Source organism: Pongo abelii, chromosome 10 (assembly GCF_028885655.2).
Source record: "Pongo abelii isolate AG06213 chromosome 10, NHGRI_mPonAbe1-v2.0_pri, whole genome shotgun sequence".
In the NCBI taxonomy this organism is placed as follows: Eukaryota; Metazoa; Chordata; class Mammalia; order Primates; family Hominidae; genus Pongo; species Pongo abelii.
In genome coordinates, this window is record NC_071995.2 from 15,644,478 (window position 1) to 15,650,477 (window position 6,000).

Here is a 6,000-nt window from a genome sequence, read left to right on the forward strand (position 1 = left end):
AAGAACATAAAAAAGCCTTAAAAAAGGAGATCATGTCCTTTTCAGGGACGTAGATGGAGCTGGAGGCCCTTATCCTTAGCAAACTAATGCAAAAACAGAAAACCAAATAGTGTATATTCTCACTTATAAGTGGGAGCTAAATGATGAGAACACATGGACGCACAGAGGGAAACAACACGCACTGAGGCCTATTGGAGAATGGAAGGTGGGAAGAGGGAGAAGATTAGGAAAAATTACTCATGGATATTAGGCTTTATACCTGGGTGATGAAATAATGTGTACAACAAACCCCCCTCTACCTGCACACGTACCCCTAAACTTAAAGTAAAAATTTTTAAAAAGAATATTATGTAAATGGAATCATACGTACATTTGTAATTGGCTTTTTTCCTTTAGCATAATTTCCTTGAGGTTCGTACCAGTTGTTGTAGGTATCAACAACTTCATTTCTTTTTATGGCTGAGCGGTATTTTCATGGTATAAAAGTACCACAGTTTGTGTAACTATTCACTCATTATAGGAAATTTGGATAGTTTCCAGTTTGGGGCTAGTATGAATAAAGCTGCTATAAACACTTGTGGACACAAGTTTTCACTTCACTGGACGAACACCCAAAAGTGCAATTGCTAGGTTGCATGGTAAATCCATGTTTATTTTTAGGAAAACTGGCCAAATGGTTTTCCACAGTGGCTGTTCCATTTTACACTCCCACTCACAATGCACAAGTGATCCAGCTTCTCCTATATCTGTGCAATCATTTAGTGTTACACTATGTTTTTTTTAATCATTATCGTAGGTGTGTGGTGATTTCTCACTGTGGTTTTAATTTGCATTTTCCTAATGGGTGATTACGGTGAAGATCTTTTTGTGTGCTTGTAATCTACATATCTTCGTCAGTGAAATGTTTACATGTATTTCTTGTTCATTTTCTAATTGAATTGGTTGCCTTTTTAATCTCGAGTTTTGAGAGTTCTTTACATTTTTGAGGTACAAATCCCTTGTTGGGTATAGGATTTTCAAACACTGTCTTCCAAGTTGTAATTTGTCTTTCAATTTCCCCATCAGAGTTTCTCACAGAGCAAATATTTTTAATTTTAATGAGGTCAAATTTATCCATTTTTACTGTTACGGATTGTGTCTTCACTGGCAAGTGTAAGAACTTTTCACTTAGTCCAAGGGCCTGGAGATTTTCTCTCATATTGTTAAATTAAAGTTTCATAGTTTTACATGTTATATTTTAGTCTGTGATTCATTTGAGTTAATTTCTGTACTAGGTGTGAGGTTTTTGGGGTGCATAATATGTGAGGTTTAAGAGTCTTCCTCTCCTCCTCTTCCTTCTCCTCCTTCTCTTTCTCCTTCTCCTCTTGGTTTATGGATACCCATAGACAAAATGTCCATGCTTTCCAGCACCATTTGTTGAACAGACCATCCCTCTCCCATTGAATTGCTTTTGTCTCTTTTGTCAAAAATTGATCGGGCATATTTGTGTAGGTGTGTATCTGAGTTTTCTACTCTGTTTCATTGATCTGTAGGTTTTCATAGCTTCTTTATGAGAATCCTATTCTCGTAGAATTCCTAGTTCTATTCCTAGTTTGCTGAGAGTTTTTATTTTTAATGGGTTTTGGATTTTGTTAATCGTATTTTCATCAATTGATATGATCATATGATTTTCTTCTTTAGCTTGTTAATATAATGGATTATGTTGATTAATTTCTGAATATTTAATAAGCCTTGCAAGCTGGAATAAATCCCACTTGACCGTAGTGTATTATTCTTTTTATACATTGCTGTATTTAATTTGATAATATTTTGTTAAGAATTTTTGCATCTAAATTTATGAGAGATACTGGTCTGTAATTTCCTTTTTAATTTTCTTTGTCTGGTTTTGGTGTCAGGATAAAATAGGCCTCATGAAATGAGTTGGGAAGGGTTTCCTCTTATCTGTTTTCTGGAAAAGAATATTGTGTTTTTAATTCATAAGTTTTTTTCCAAGATTAATGTTGTTCTGGAGAATCAAACGTAGGGTATTTAGGGAAAGAGGGGCCAGGCTTGTACATTCCTTTTTCACGTTTAGTGTGTTCCCCTCTGGTGTCCACTATGCATTAGTCAGAGTGGAAAGTTCAGTCTAGGAGATTCCAAATGTGGAGGAAATGTGACTTTAATGTGTCTTTCCACTCACTGGTATTTTAAGAAGCACTAAAGAAAGATTAGAGATTAGCACTTGCGTAAGCAGCTAAAGGACAGCTAAATTTTTAATTACTTTCTAATTACTTAGTACCTGCACTCTACTTTCCAATATATAATTAATAATACTTTTCCATCTGTCAGAAGGGATCAAGAACCAAAAGTTATAGAGCTATGTAATACAGATTTAAGAAAATAATTTTATTATATTTAGTCATAAAATTTGCATACAGTAGAGCTTACTCCTTGTGATGGACATATGGGTTTTGACAAATGCATCGAGTTGTATGTCTACCACTATGGTCAGGATTTCAGATAATTCCATCGCCGCTCATAAAATTTCTCAAATTTTCTCTTTGGAGTCAATTTCTCCACTCAATCACAGTCCCTAGCAACCAGTGATCTATTCTCCAACCCTATAGTTTTGCCTTGCCAGAATGTCACAAATGAAGTCAAACAGTATAATGCTGTTTGACTGTGGATTTTTTCATTTAGCAAAATGTTTCTGTGATTTATTTATGTTATTGAACGTATCAATAGTGAGGTTCCCATTAGCTTTATTTCTTGTTTCTGTGAAAGCTTAGAGTGTTCAATACACCAAAGTTATTTTGCAGGAATTCCTTTGAGATTGGTCATTTTGCTTATAGCCATATAGTCCGATTACCTGGTTGATAAGATGAGAGATAAACTGACCAGAAATCAGCCATCACTAGACTAGGCAATGAACTATGAAGGTATCTGGTAAGACTGCTCCATCTAACACAGGCAATGTGTATTGATTGTTGCTTACCCAGCCTACACCAATCCCCTGAGAGTCAGTAGGAGTCAGAGTAGTAGAGACAGGAAGAGCAGCCACTTCAAACAGGGAACAGTGGATGAATCCCTGATCCAAGATGATGACCAGACCCTTAGAACCTCATAGTGCCTTGAACAATGTTTCGTTCTCCACCAAGCCTTGCTGAAGGTGGTTGAGTTTCTTATCTTCCATTTTTCTTTTCATATAGTCTAAAATTCTTTCTTTTATCATTTATTTTTTGTTTCAAAAATTTTCCTTAGTCATCCTTTTAGAGTAGGTCTTCTGATTATAGATTCTCTTAGTCTTCCTTTGTCTGAGGATGTCATTATTTCCCCTTATTCCAAAGAAAGATAAATTCACATGACACAGAAGTCAGGATTGACTGTTCTTTTTCTCAGGACATGAAAAATGTGCCATATCCTTCTAGTCCTCCTGGTTTCTAATGGGAAATCTGCTGTCAGTTGAGTTATTTTTCTTACAGATAAGGTGTTGCTTCTCTTTCACTGCTTTCTACCTTTTTTTCTTTGTCTTTAGTTTTCTGAAGTTTAGCCATGGTGTATTTTGGTGTAGATCTCTCTGAGTTTATCCCACTGGGGTTTCCCACCTTCTTGATGTTATGCAATTATGTGCTGCACTACATTTGGAAAATTGTTAGCCATTATTTCTTCAAGTACTTTTTAAGTTTCACCTCTTTTCTCCCTTCCTTCTGAGATGCTGATGACATAAATATTAGGTTCTTTAGTCTCACAGATCTGTGAGGTTCTATTCCTTTTTTTGTGGGCTGTGGGTTTATTTTCTGTCTTTTGTTCGACTGGGTAATTTCTATTGTTCTGTCTTCAAGTTCACTGATTCTTTCTTCTTTATTCTCCATTCTGTTTTTGAGCCTATCCATTGAGTTTTTTATGTTGGTTATTATATTTTTCAGTTCTAAAATCTTTATTTCATTCTTTTTTACATGCTGTGTTATTTCTGAATGGAGGTGAAATTTCCCACTTGGGATTCTTTGATACCACTCTGATAGGGAGAAGAAGGTGGCCTCGTTATGACTAGTTGGAGGTGAAAGTCCAAGATCCCAGTGTGGCTTTCTCTGATGCTACCCAGCTAGGGTGGGAGAAAGAAAGTCACCTCATTGTAGCTGAATCAAGATGAAAGTCTTGGCTCTCTACTCAGCCTTTGCTGAGTCATGCCATGTTTTTTTCCATGGTATTTGACTGGAGTAGGGTGGTTTTTGTTTAAATGTCTTCGTTCTTGCTAGTTTGCTACTCTCTTGGTCACTTGTCTAGAGAAAACAGGCTTTTGGGGAGGTTTTTTGTTTTTTCACTCCTCTTGGTGTTTTTGGGTTACTGTCTTTTCCTGCATCAACATCCGGATATGCAAAAAGAAAATTCAGGAAACTTACTGCCATATTGTTCCTTGCATCTAAAGCCTCTCTTTGGTTTTCCTTCTCTCAAATATTTTGAAATATTCCATGTTTCTGTCATATATAGTATCCAGGACTTTTAGCTGTACTTAGCAAGAGGCATGAGAGGAAATGTGTCTACTTTACTTGGTCCAAAACAAGAAGGAACATAGATTTTTAAGACTGTAGAGTAATTTAAGAATTTTCTAATTCTAAACCCCTGAGAACCATATTAGAGTGGCTTTAGGAGAATTTTTCAAGCTATACACCTAGACTTTCTCCACACCTCTAATCTCTCCCTCTTCTCTCTCCTGGATTTCCTTTGGAGGAAGAAGATTTATGGCACAACCACCCCCATATTCAACATTGAGAATCTGAGAATTGCAAGATTATCTTTCTCAAGTGTACTGGCATGGAAAAAAATTGAGAACCCTGACCCTCTAAATCATTCATTTTACATATGAGGAAACTGAGACTCAGAGAGGTGACAGTTTTTCCATATAGCAGATAAGTGGTAAACCCAAGCCTGCATATGGGTCTAGAACAGTACTTTTCAAACATTAATATGCAAATACATCACCTTGGACCTTGTTAAAATGCGGATTCTGATTCGGTAAGTACGGAGCAGGGCTGAAATCCTGCATTTTTAACAAGTGCACAGATGGTGTTGCTGCTGCTGCACTTTGAGTAACAACATTCTAGAACATTCACTCAGCTTTTGGCACTTTCCACTGTCCTTAAGATTTGTATTCTTTCATCAAGAAAATGGAGAATATGTAAAAGTTTGACAGATAAGCATCTAAACATTCACGTGCCTGGTATGTAACAGTGGAGGAAGATGTGAATGGTAATGGAGATACAGAGGAGGGAGCAGAAGGACCCATCCAGAGACCAAACACTTTCCTGGCTTTGCAAGGTAATTGTTGCTTTCAAAACTCAGAGGAATTTTGGTAAAGACCAGTGGAGAGCATATGAATGACTCTCGAGCTGTTGAGTTGCTCATGTAATCTGCCTACGGCTGCAGGTTAAGAACCTCTCCCTGTCTAGAAAGGATAAATTGACCTTCTTTCTCTATAATGTTATGGAGTGTAATTCTCTAATAGGTAACAACTGGGGAAGGAACACTGAAATTCACTGGCAAGGCATGGAAGTGACCAGCAAGCAGACATCTTGGTCCATGTCTGCTTTGATGTAGTATAGCACAAAGACAATTGAATATGCAAGGTACTTCCAGATTTGGGCCCTGTTCCTGGCTCCACTGTTAATTTTATTTGCAGCCTTGAATAGGTCACTTAATCTTTCTATGATAAATTTATCAAAAGAGCTTACTGATAACTAGCATATGGGTTGAGATCTATTTAAAATAGAAAAAAGTATTAATCTATTAATAATTAATACTAGCGGATCAATATAATAGGAAGACTGAGTTAAGGAGTCTCAGTAAATTGGATTGCACCCTAGACCCTACACCCTGAAACATTTAGGTACAGAAGATCGGCAATCGATTCTCAAACAAGTGTCCTCAGTTAACAATTCCTAGCTGTCATTTGGGCCCTTTCTGTGTCAGATATCACTGAATTTGATATAAGTTTTGACTCTGAGGTTCCATCTCTCTGAGGAA